The sequence below is a fragment of the Haemaphysalis longicornis genome, unplaced genomic scaffold, assembly GCF_048455015.1.
Source record: "Haemaphysalis longicornis isolate Haplotype H1 unplaced genomic scaffold, Haemaphysalis longicornis Haplotype H1 scaffold_3, whole genome shotgun sequence".
Taxonomy (NCBI): Eukaryota; Metazoa; Arthropoda; class Arachnida; order Ixodida; family Ixodidae; genus Haemaphysalis; species Haemaphysalis longicornis.
This window is the reverse complement of record NW_027526335.1, coordinates 234,740,582-234,754,176: the sequence shown is the minus strand read 5'-3', so window position 1 is coordinate 234,754,176 and position 13,595 is coordinate 234,740,582. Positions and strand designations below refer to the sequence as shown.

General features: G+C 49.6%; 1 protein-coding gene across 1 annotated transcript in view; it reads right to left on the bottom strand.

Moving 5' to 3' along the window:
- LOC144176063 (uncharacterized) overlaps positions 1–11,829 on the bottom strand; it is a 174,703-nt gene extending 162,874 nt beyond the window's left edge. The window contains exon 1 of the mRNA XM_077705188.1: positions 11,734–11,829. The gene's annotated coding sequence lies outside the window, so the exon portion shown is untranslated. The remainder of the gene's footprint in view (positions 1–11,733) is intronic.
- Between the last annotated feature and the right edge of the window lie 1,766 nt (positions 11,830–13,595).

The window sequence follows — 13,595 nt, the reverse complement described above, 5'->3', positions numbered from 1 at the left end:
GTGCATACCAGAGCTGCTGATTTCATGTTCCTTGTTGCATTTCTATTAGGGACTCCATGTACAATACAGCATTGGAAGAAGGGAAACATGACAGAATAAACTAGCTACGTACCTGCAGGGCATCCTCAAACTCCTCCCTATCGATGACCCTTTCTGAGTGAACAACTCTGCAGAGGTCGTAAAGACAAGCCTGTTGTGTGCATGTCAGAGTACGTCAGAGTACGTTTGTTCTATGAACTGCAACGGAAAGCCATCCCCGACGAAGTAGAAGTTTCGGACAGGTTCGGACCCCCAAACTTCCGAAAGCAGTGCAGCATGAGCGTCCGAGATTTTTCGAAACTATTTAAGCTTTACCTGGAGTCACTTTTCATAGACTACGAAGGGAAAATATATTGTCAGGTAGCAGGCATGCGTATTGGTTATCCAATAGGCACTGTTCTGAGTGAGATCTACATGGCAGGAGGATCTCGCAGACTGGAGCCAGAGCTGAGATCCCTAGGTGTGTTTCGGTGCTTCTGGTACGTGGATGATTACCTAGTATGCTTCCCACGTACAGAGTATTCAAGAAGGAGGGAAGAGCAAGCTCTGGGTATGTTTGCAGTGGCACACAAAGGCGTACAGTTTACCTCCAAAATAGCAAAGGAAAGCCGCCTCCAGTACCTAGACCTGGGACTCCAATTTCAAGACGACCATACATGCTTGTCCTAAAAACGAGGAGTCAAGAGGTTGTGCTATCATTTGACTCACGTCATTAGAAGCTTAAAAAACGAAGTCTCGCTACATCAAGAATGATGCAAGCTGTGAAAAATTCATGCCCACAGTGCACTTCAGAAAACTGGTCAGTGCTAACTGAACGCCTACGGTCTAGCGGATACACCAAGCAGGTGTTGGTTTCTGTTGACGAGAAATGACTAAAAAAACTTATAGATAAGCCAAAAGAAAAAGCAGAACTAGACAAAGAGAACCTCGTAGTCCTACCGTACGTGTGTAAAGTATCGCATAGATTGAAAGAAGTTGCAAGCAAGCACAGTGTTGAAGCTCTGTTTTCAGCGTCTTCAAAACTAAAGTCAATATGCAAAAAAGTGAATTCGTCAAACCCAACGCACGAGGGCGGGTTTCGTAAAACAAGTCAACAAATTTGTCGTCTGCGCAGTAGTAGTTGTTTACGAAATTTCATTTCCCTACAGCGCACCCTACATTGGACACACGGGCCGGTGTTTAAATGACGGATTGCGAGAGCACAACAATGCTTACCATCAACTACGATCGCCAGGCCACCTTGCAGACCACTCTGCAAAATGCGGATGCAATCCAAAAAGCAGAAACAAGCCCATGTGCTACCATTTTCGAAATACCGAAGGATTCGGGAAGTGATTGAGGTATGGAGTATACTGTCTGTGGAACCTCACAAATGTGTCAGCATACCACGCTATTGATGCGTCGCTGCAGCGAATTTTTTTCTTCGAAGTAACGATTGCGTCAGACACCTCTAGCGAAGCACCGAATTATAACCGAAGATGGAGCCCGACCTACCCTACAATCACCGTACGCCGTGTCTTCACACGTGCGGGGAGCCATCTGGATAAAAGTGGAAGACATGCTCAGCGACGACATTATACAGCCATCGAGAAGCCCCTCGGCTGTGCCGGTCGTACTCATGAACAAAAAAGACGGCACATTCGGGTTTTGCATAGGCCATCGGGAACTGAACAAGATCACCAAAAAGGACGTGTACCACCTGCCACGATTCGACGAGGCCCTACACCACGCCTAGCACGCAAAGTACTTTTATTCGGTGGATCTAAACACACGCTACTGGCAAACAGAAGTGGACGAGAGACCGAGAGAAGGCTGCATTAATAACCCCGGATGGCCTTTGCGAGTTCAAGGTCATGCCCTTCGGGCGGTGCACGGCCCCAGAAACGTTTCAAAGAGTCATGGACACCGTGCTAACTGGCCTCAAGTGCCACGCCTGCCTCGTATTTTGACGATGTTGTGGTATTCTCCCGAACTTTCGACGAACACCTTGCAAGTATGGAGTCTGTAGTCGAGGATATTCGCTCGTCGGGGCTAACTCTGAAGCATAAAATGTGCCGCCTCGCGAACAAGGAACTCAAGTTTTTGGGTCATCTCGTCAACGCCCCGGGAGTCCTTCCTGACCCGGCGAAAACTTCAGCCATAGCGAACTTTCCAAGACCGAAAGACAAGAAGGACGCACGAAGGTTTCTCAGACTGTGCGCATACCCCCGCCGCTTCGTCGCAAACTTCGCACGCATTGCAGAGCCACTCACCCTCTTGACCAAAGAAACCACCCCTTTCAGCTGGAAAAAAAGCCCAAGAAAAAGTTCTACAAGCTGCAACAATGCCTGCAAAGCCCGCCCGTGCTAGCTGCTTTCGAAGAAAAAACCTAAATGGAAATGCACACGCACGCCAGTGATATCGGCTTGGGTGCCGTCCTCGTACAAAAGCAAATATGCTGCGAAAACGTAATCGCCTATGAGAGCCGTGGTCTGTCGATGGAGTATAAAAAGTACTCAGCCTCTGAAAAAGAGTGCTTTGAAATGACACCGCCCATTTCAGAATTTCGCCCATATGTGTAAGGTAGATGATGCAAGGTTGTGACAGACCAACATGCGCAGTGTTGGCTCGCCAATTTGAAGGACCCCTGTGGCCGTCTTGGGCGGTGGAGCTTGAGCCTGCAAGAGTTCGATGTTACAATCGTCCATTTTACCGGCAGAAAAGAGTCCGACGCCGACTGCCTGTCCCGGGCCCCGTCGACCCACCACCGCCAGACACTGATGAAGACCGCGCATTCTTCGGATTCATGACGGAGAGCGATCTACCCACTCAGCAGTGTGCCGAACCCTACATACGCGTCATGATAGACTAGCTCGAAGGACGCAGCGTCGCCGTGCATAGGGCGTTCAAACGGAACTTACCAGCATTTAGCCTGAAAAACTCCGTCCAGGTGAGGAATTTCCGCCCCGGAGCGAGAACAAATTTTCTTGTCATCCCCGTAGACCTTCGCGACGAACCTTTCGAAACATGCCACGACGACCCGTCTTCCGGACACCTCGGCACAGCTCGCACTATTGAAAAATTCAATACGGAAGTATTACTGGCCCTACTGGCCCCACGTTCCCTGCGTTACGATCCGAGAACAAGTGGATTATCATGGAAACAGACTACGTAGAGACCACCGCTCTTTAGACGGGGACTGCACAAGAAGTCACCTAGTTCTTCATAAACCAAGTTGTGGTGCGACATGGAGCCCTTGAAGTCCTTATCACGTACCACGGAAAGGCTTTCACTGCGGAGCTTTGCAAGGAATCTTACGCTACAATAACACAGATCACCGAAAACGACGGCGTACCACCCCAAACGAACGGAATAACGGAACGTTTGAAAATGACGATCGCGGATATGCTGTGGATGTACGCCGACATTGAACATAAGACTTGGAGCGAAGTCCTTCCGTATGTCACATTTGCGTGACACACGGCTATCCAGTAAATTACGCAGATGACACCGTCCGAGCTTGCCTACGCAAGACGGCCGACTACGCGTGCTTGAAGCCACGCTTTCGCATGTAGAAGACGGCGACCTCAACGCAGACGTCCAAGGATACCTTCAGCGTGTGGAGAAGGCCCACCAGCTCGCTCAAGTTCGCACAACGGACCAGCAGCTGGGGGATGCCGGACGCTACAACCTCCGACGCCGAGACGCCGAGTACCTTCCTGGGGATCGTGTTTGGGTTTGACTCCTATCCGACGATGTGGACTCAGTGAGAAGCTTCTGCGAGGGTATTTCGGACACTATCGGTTTCTACAACGTGTTGCCTAACTTAAGTAGGAGGTGATCCTCAAATGGGATCAGCGAACATCACGACGATATGCGGTCCGAAGTCGTCCACGTGCTTCGCCTGAAACCTCACTACACAAAATTGCGGCCTTTTTGTTGTTTCTTGGGACTGCCTTTTATTTTAGCATGGGGTCGATGACCACTTAGAAGGGGGAGTAATCCCACGCACCATGTTATGGGTTTGTTTGTTGCTTTTATTTTTGCGACCGGTGCGCTGGGCTATGTTATCTGTGTTATGCGCGGGACTAGTTAAGCACATGTTCTTTTCTTTATGACCCACGTGTTAACTCCTCTGATAGGGAGAGTGTTTCGAACTAACGTCACCAGCCTAGAATCATCTTCTTTCATCTACAGTGTTCTGGATGCAATTCGACTGTTTGGGAAGCCCTCGCTACGAGAGATAAATGCCCATAAAAAATGCATTCTATTTACCGACACTCGCCTGCGCTCATCACTGTTGACTGCTGCTTCGCCACCTGTGTATCTTTGCGTAGTTTGGGAAGCACAAGTTCACTCCAATAAACCTGTTTTTACTTGAATGCAACTGCTTCATCTTTGGCATCGTGACAATATCATTTTGATCAATGAATGTAAACTCAGCACCACATGCTTATAAATTACGATACAGGTTTCAATGAACCAGTTTCAATGAACCAGAGCACCTATGCATCGAACGCATCGTCCATTTCGCGGCATATCAACGCTGCAGTTTTTCGGGTCTTGGCACGAGAGTATTAGCGAGCTTATTTGCCGATTCTGCTCAGCTCCTGCAACAGATGCTGGCACCGAACACTTGTAATGAATGTGTCCTTCATCGGAACAGGCGAGAACGACACCTTCAAGGCACAGGCCTCCAAACCTGCATATCCCCCTCCCCCCCCCCCCCCCCTTCCGATCAGCATTAGCATTGGTACATTAAGGGACCACACCACAGCTCCCTTGCGCTCTTCTGCGAAGCACAATCCAACATAGAAATACGTTTTATGCGATAAGGCACACAATCGCATTTAGAAAAATAGCGCTGCCTATTATTGTTGGCTGATTCATGAGCGAATGCACACAGCCGCCAAGTACCCCACGTGCGGCACCAAATGCATTTGGCCAAATGCGGCAGCCCTGCATTTCCGCGGAAACGCAATATGGCGAAGTTAATATAATTGATAGCTACAAAACATAAATAAAGATAATTACTCGAAGGTAATTTAGAAAAAACTAAAAAACAGAAAGTGGTAAAATAAGAAATATAGAAATGATATTGTGAGCATCCTTGGGCAATCTATCGGCACCGGTTGGCACAGTCGGTCTTGGTGGGGAATCATCGGACTGCCATCAGTGCTTCCTCTTCATCTGTACATTATCATCATCATTAGCGAACGTGCTCTAGCACTTCCTCCTGATCTCTGTGAATACTCATCATCATGGTGTGTGTACTCGCGCGTTCCCTGCTCGAGCCTCCGAATAAACGGTCGCCCCGAACATCAGCCTCTCCGGTGAACCTTGTCCTCTCAATATTAACTAACTAAAAATATAAATCTTATACAGCTACTCCACGAAACAAAGACACAAATTAAGGAGCAGCGAAAATGAACAAACGTGAATAAAAAACGCGCGATATGGCGAACCTTGTAACGCCCTGTATTTGCACATAAATGCGTAACTGTCGGTGTTAACAGATTTAATCGTTGTAATAGCGCAATTAGAGGTAACTCATAGAACCGAATCTTAAAAATAAAAAACCCAAAACCTAGAAAGAAATTACAAAAGTGAACTTCCGAATTAAAAAATATGAGTGCTTTACATGTACCGGGCAAAGCGATGAGAATAAAAATACCTGACAAAAAAACGCCACGGACACGACTACAAAATCATTAAAACGGACCAAAGTGTAACGCCCTGAATGTGAGCAAAAATGTATAATTGCAGGAGTTAACACGTTTAATTGTTATAGTAGCGTCAATAGAGATAATTGGTTGTATGGAATCTTAGCAGAACAAAAATAAAAGATAAATTATCAAAGCTAGCTTACAAAATAGAAAAAATGTGTACTTACACACCTCTTCCAAAAAGAAAGACTAAAATAAAAAGCGCTGAAAAAAACTGCGCAAACACGTATGAAAATAAAAATATTGTGAAAACGACCAACCATATAAGCCCCTGCTCTTGGATAGAAGAGCTTACTCGACACGATAAGATGTTTAATATATTTAAAACCGCGTAGATGGAGCCAAATCATTGAACGGAACTTCAGAACACAAAAGTCAACAAAAGTGATCTTACCAAATAAAATAAAATAGCGGACTCCCTCAATACAGTCGAATCCACTTATAACGATACCGCTTATAACAATATATCGGATATAACGATGGACAACGATTGCACCGTCCAATGTTGTATGTTTTCTATGGTAAAATAACCCGCTTATTACGATGCTCCCGAGCTGCGATATCGGATATAGCGATTGAATCCGCTTACCGCGCGCGCCGAAAATGCGAGCTGCCGCCGGCGCTGGCGCCGGCACTCGGCGCCGACAGCACGCGACGCGCCTTGCATCCCATCCACCCCTCAGAAAACGAGTCGACTGCGCAGGCGAGAAAAGGAGCAGCATTTCTTCCCGACTCCCCTCCCGGAGCCACTGCTTTGGATTCGTCCGCGCGTCCGGCCGAACCAACGTTCGGCTGGTGCGGCCAGTTCGGCTCGCACTGCTCGCAGCTCGGAAGTTTCCCTCGCCATTTCTGCGCGCCGAACTGAGTGCTTTTTTTTTTCTCCGCATCTGCCTCGTTCAACGTTTCACCAGTTTCACTGCGGAGTCGGACTGAACGTTCGGACGCCATGGCCGATTCGCCTGCGGCGCTGCGGCGAGCATCTAATTGCCTGGAGCAATTAGATGCTCTCGAAAAATATGTGCGTCAGCTTCGCGTGAAGCAGTCAAAGCTGACTGACTATGGCTTTTCTGCAAACGAGCAGTTGCACTACCTCACTTGCATGCTAATAAAATGTTTTGATCTCTCTTGTGGCTTTTTTTTTCTCGACCCGCTTATAACGATTATCGGTTATAACGATGGGATTTTCTTGGCACTTGGATATCGTTATAAGTGGACTAGACTGTATATCTGAAACCCCTAATCGAGCTGAGCCTTGTGCGCGCACAGGTATACTAGAAAAAATAATTCTCAATTGCAAACACACACAAATAAATCGCACACCACGCGATAATTATGCAGGTTTATAGGCTATGATGTATCGCGTAATTTTGTAGACCATTATTAGCTTTTTGTTTTTTACTTCCGCGCAAATTCGCGATATTAGTTCACACAGTGCATACTAAACCTTCGCAAATACTCACTGACGCTGCATTGCAATGGACGGTGGTATCTGAATGCACCAGGATTTGTTTGTGTCGGACTATTATGCTTACGATTTTCTAAGCATGCCTACAAAGGCCGCCACAAAAAATCTCTCGTGACGTTCATACAAATCAAAAAAATCTTACGCGTGAACCACGTGGCGCGCTTTTGCTTGCGAGTCGTGCGCGTCGGCGTTGCGCGTTCGATTTTTTCACGTCCGTGTGGACGATTCTGCGCCCGCGCAGCTTCTGGCTAGATCAGAAAACAGAAACATTGGCCGCGTATCTGCTCCTTTCGTTGCAAATGTCGTCAAAAGACGATAGTCTTTGTAGAAATTTGCCAAGGCAATGTCCCCCTTTTCTTTCCCTCTCACCTCTCATGCTGTTCCTGCACCGTCGCGCTCATTCCAAGGTAAACACACTAAAGGTTTGCGCAAGGCGATTTCAATTTACCGCGTTCTACTGCTACAGGCGGGGTTAATCGATGCCAGCGCTGCAGTACGGCGGAGACGCGGCCGACGACAAGGTTTATAGAGCCGCGTGGCCGTGCTCCACGTGCGTTCCAAGAGGAACGTGGAACCTAGCTAGTGGAACCTTTCGTTGCTGTTGCCGCGTGATTTTTCATATGCCGCCAGGAGGCGGCGGTTTTCTGCAGTAGATGTAGAATATCATTTGCTATCGAAAAACCAAGCATCCATGAATCTTTTAATAAAGGAACACTGTAAATATTCCTTGTGTATAAATTTCCTGTCTTATATTTGCGTAATGTCTTGTTCTTGTTCAACAAAGTTGACAAGTATGAACATGTAAACTGGGCTTAGACGTTTACATGTGGCTGTGAGTATATAAGACTATTGCGCAATATCAATTTTACTTTGGCCGGGTGGCTGAATCGAGTCACAGACAGACAGGCGGGCAGACAGACAGACAAGGGACAAGGATATTTTGAGGCAAAGTGAAAAGGAAAACAAAATAACATGTATAGACATGACAGACCAAAATTTCTGGGTTTAAGTAGCCCAAGAAAGACTATGGTCTTTAAAAATGACAATGACACGCGGCGCGCGCGGCAGATGGAGGAGCCTGACGACTTGCGACATGAGGAGGAGCGCTCCTAATGGCGGCAGTTTCGGATCGCTCGAGACATTCGCTGGCTTCACCGGAGATGTTAGACTTACTGCCCTGGCAGATATTGCTTGGGGGCTTTCACTACCGGCGCGGATGGTGTTTTATATTACCGTTTTCGCCCACATTATCAGCTCATTTACCGCAGACGCAACTTCGGGTGTGCCTCTAGCGGCATTTTACAGAGTGCTTAGAATTGGTCGCTCGAGCGGCCCACACCACTTTGCGGCAGAAGCCGCCGGCGTGTTGCCGCCGCCGGCCGCGCCGAGCGTAGCGTCCGTTTGCATCCGCGGCGGCGTCATCGCGCCTGTGGCGTGATCGGCGCGTTTTCGCGAGCAGAAATCGCTCTATGCGGTTGAGGCTCCACTGTTTTATTTATGCGGCACATGCTTATGCAAGTCGCCACTCTTGTACATAATGTTCGGTAAGTGAGGGGTTTTTCAGGGGCACCGCATGCAAATCCACATCGAAAAATAAAAAAATAAATAAAAAATAAGCACGCGAAACCGCAGGAGAGAGCGTCAGAACGGACTGCGCTGCTTGCGTTGCGTGGGTTGCTTGCGTTGAAAAAACGCTTATCCGGGAGCCGGTACAGGAACAAAGAACTGTGCGCACTTTGCGGCAGGGAGCCAGAAACCATGCGACATTTTGTAACGGAGTGCAAATGTATCCGTCCTGCCCTCAGTGAGGAAGACATCCAGCTTCCAGAAGCCCTTGGCTTTAAGGTTAACGGAAAATTGAATTGGGCAGCAGCAGAGGTTAGCAAAAGAAGGTTAGAATGTTGGTGAATAATCATGGAAGACATGCGAGCATAGAAGTCAGACGAGCACAAAAATTCTATAATGGTTTTTTTTTTTTTGGCGAGGCGAGTGTACAGGGGTGGGGGGGGGGGGGGGGGTTACGACTAAGTCGCTCTGCAGCGCCACTCCGTTACAAAAGGCAAGTCGCTAAGCATCATCATAATCATCAAATGCATCATTCAGTCCGTTGGGCCGCTGTTTAAGCCGCATTTCATGGCATATTAAGGCTGCAGTTTTTCTGGTCTTGGCATGAGTGTATTTGCGAGTTTTTAAGGCGCATTGACACATAACACCTGTAATGGATGTGACCTTCATTGGAACTCGACACCTTCGAGGACAAGGCCTCCGCCCTTGCAGGTCGACCGGCCCGATCTTCAATGGTGCATAAAGGACCCCACCACCCCTCCCTAGCGCTCTTCCGGGAGACGGAAGACAACATATAATTGTGATCTACATTTTATGCCATGAGCCATACAGTCGCATTTAGAAAAAACAGCAGCCTATCGTTGTTGGCTGATTCCCAAAAAATGCGAATGTCGCAATTGTTTAAAAAAATCCACTACAGCTTGCACGACTGCGCAAGCCCGATGACACAGCATAGCTTGTGTCATCGGGTGTCATCAGCTAAACTCGACGAGCGCCCTACAAGTCACTGAGAACCATTTAGCCCGCGTGTACATATGGCAGTTCATCGTGCAGAATACCAAATCAAACGCAAAGTAAAGTACATCAGTGCAGACGCGGCACCTTTCCCGAACTCGGTGTCCAGGAATTCTCGCTGAAAGCGGCCGTTCGCGCCGCCCAGGAATCAACGGACCTGACTCTGAAAGTCCTACATGACTCGTTTGGCGGTTGTCAGCAACGATGCTTGCTCAAACTGGCACTTGCACGCACCCGTTCGGGGTCCTTGGCTTGTCGTCGCAGATTACATTCTCGCCTGGCAGCGTGGCGCGCTTCCTGATAAGCCGCCTCTTCTTAAGCCAGCGTCGCAGCGTAAAGGAGAATTTCGCCGCCGCCAAATGTCATCAGAAAGAGGCAACTCATTGTGTAAGGTGCTTCTTCAAAAGCGAATCTGCGAACGAGGACGAAGAAGCCAACACAGCTAAGCAGACCGATGCCATGATTTGAAGCGCAACAAAATCACACGGACGAAGAACAGTGTAGACGAGAGAGGCGCAGACGAGATAGCGCCTGTCTCGTCTACACTGTTCTTCGTCCGTGTGTTTTTGTGGCGCTTCAAATCATGGCAACTATACACCAACTAGCCCAGCAAGAAGTTCTTCTAAGCAGACCGAGCCGCTCGCACTTTTAACATAGACATACGCTTGGCGGCGGTACCAATTAGCGAAGTCTCGGCATTATTAGAGTGGCATGTGACGTCAGGAGCAGACGACAGGTGGCGCGTGCATTTCTGTCCATTCACGGCGCAATCAATTCCCTCGTGATTATATGATCTTCCTTCATTCGAACGCACAAGTATCCAATGTACAGTTGTGTGCAGCGGGCGCATTGGCCCTCTTTACGCCCCACTCCTGGCCGATCTCCCACGTGGGTGCGCGCTCAGGTGCGCTCGGCATTTCCGTGCCGTTTTTCGCATTTATTGACGGCACGTTTGAACAGCTCTGCTGCTGAAAAGCCCATTTCTCCAGGATTACTAGTTTGAAAAATAGCACCCGATTTTACCCCCGATTTAAGGAGAGAGAGAGAGAATAAACTTTATTCGAGGAATACCAGTGGTTATGCGATGCTGCTGGTTAAATCGCGTTGACGGCTGTGAGCGTGAACTGATCAGTGATCTCGGCAGCTCTGGCGACTTAAAACCCGAAAACGAACAACCTTAAACATAATCAAGTCAAAATTAGCGGGGCCTGCGAATAAACACCTCGCTGGGATTACGTATGCGTACACGGAACGCGTCACGGGATGCATGCGGGAAAAGTGCGTATCCAAAGTGCCCACCAAATCTCCGCGCGGATATATCACGCTTTCAGCAGAGCGCACGAGATATTCGCAATGGCCACTACGAAAAAAATGCGGAACACGCGGACGCCATATCGTGCAGTCGACTTAACCAGGCGCGCACCGCTGCTTGCGCAGGCGCGCGCACGCGATCCCCGCGAGTGACTGGTCGTGCAGTCCGTTACGCCGCCACGCCGTTCCCAGTCGGTAGCGCATCAAATTTGGAAGCCCAAATTCAGCGGGTCCAACGTGCCGACGCCACACGTCGGCTGCGGGGCGAGCCGTAGTGAAAGTCCCGGATTAACTACGACGGTCACCTGCATTGTTTTAACGCGCGCTAAAACACGGGCGCTTTTTCTCAACTCGCCTCCAGCTTGAAAGCGGCCACCGCGGGCTCAGCAGCCGGACTTCCCGTTGACGGGACGAAGCGGCGCAAATGACTGACACGGCGACAACGCACGTGACGTGTCTGTGCGGGACGGGACAGCGGCCGCTCTTCGTCGGCCTCCCGACGAATGCCGACGGAAGCCAGCACAGGGCGCCAACATGCGAACTGCAAAACTTCGCCGCCTCTCCGAACGTGGTGCGTTCCGCGTGGAGCGCAGTGGAGGTTTACGAAACGCAAGCACGCAACACGGCGCTTACCAGGAACCAGGTACACGCTTAGCCCAACAGCTCGGCGCCGCCGCTGCCACTGGCACAGAACAGGGAGGACTGCTATACCGGCTCCACAACTGTACTCGGGCGAATAGGGCAGCGAAAGAAGTACGGAGCGAAAGTTGACTCTCTGCTCCATCGCCGCAGCCGGATGTTACTCCGCGCGGCGCAAGTAGGGCGTTACTGGGAATATTTTGAACATGGTACGAGCCATTCCCGTGATTTTTGGGAGTTAACATGCGTATAAAGTACTCCAGTGACGACAAACAAACCACGCGAGAAAAGGCAGAGGATATCACGCCTTCATAGCAATCTAGTTTCAAAATGTGCGCGCCCGTTGACATCCTGGTCTCTCGATTAAGCGCAGTCACCGTTCGTGAGTTTTACTATGGTCCCTAGAATATGAGCTAGTCTGCCGTCCGCGCGCCTTCTCTATGGGGAGGCGTGTCCGCTGATGCACGCACAGCGCTGCGCAGAGGGCGCTGCCAGCAATCGGAGCGCCCGAGCGGCGGGAGCGAGAGCGGCCGCCGGCCGGCCTGTGCCACCTGTGCCGCGCGCTACTGCCGCGGAGAGCGGGCGCGCATGGGGGTTTTACGGCCAGTTAGAGCGGTGAAATCCAGCGGCTCGGGGTACATCAGCTCACAATTGAAGCTGCGATAGAACTACTATAGGTCCTTTTAATTTCGGCGGCCCGAATTTTTCGCGAATCGGGCTACAAAGCCTACGCTATTTGCGTACGCTTACCTTCGCGAGTTAGACCGAAGGATGAAACCGCAGCAACGGGAGCAGCCGTTTCGCTACCACCGCTGGTACCATTATTTCGCGCATTGCTGAGACAGTGAGGTCCGTTCAAGGAGAGCCCGGCGGCGCCACGCGCAGTGTTTGTGCTAATTACGTGGTTATCCCCGAACGTCATGTATTGAAGGTGGTCTGCATGTACCCGTCCTGGCTGACTCGAGAAAAAAGAAAAAAAAGCTGTAGTGACATGCTTTACCAAAAAACCCGTTCCTAAATACTTCTGGCCGAGCCCTCCTTCTTCCCCTAGGGAGGGGGGATGTTAAAACAAGGCATATGGTCATTGAAATAAATAAGCCTTAAGAGCTGATCTTTTTAATTTCAAACAGCCGCAAGTAAAATGATTGGACATAACACAGATGTTCTCCCTTGTTGCTTTCCCTGCGTGCGCCTCGCGATTCACTCCGAGTATGCGGGCGATCGAAAAAAGAAAAAAAGAAAGCCCTGTGTAATGAAGAATGCAAGCTCAGTTTCTGCTTGGCAGCCTGATTCTAGTGAAAAAGTTTCCCGCACTCTTCAAGTGAGCGAATTTTCCAAATCGTGGAATTCACAAAAATTACAGGTGCGCAAAATAGAAGCTAGTACCACAGGTTCTGCCTGTTGATTGAAAGTGCCAAGAACATCATATGCGTGCGTACATTCTTATTACTTTTAAGTGCGAATGCACTTTATAAGCGACCCCAAACCATCCACCGCCGGCGGCGGCGGCGGCGGCGGCGTCGGCGTCCGCAGTGCTCCTCTATATTTAAAAAAGAAACAGCATCCGGCGCCAGGTTTCGATCCGAGGACTTTGCGGCCGCAGCGCGACGCGCTACCGACTAAGCCACGGACGCCACGCTGATATAAGTGTGAGTAACGCGCCTTATATCTTTAACGCATTCAAACTACGTCGTCAGCGGCGTGCGTTGGCGACTCAGCGGCGTTATAGCGGCTTGATAACTGCGTGGTGTACACGTGATACTACAAACCCGATGGAAGAGATGGAAGAGAAGGCGGCGAGGCGGTGGGCTGCGGGGGCCGAGCGCAAGCGCCGCAAGCGGGCCGACAACCGTGCA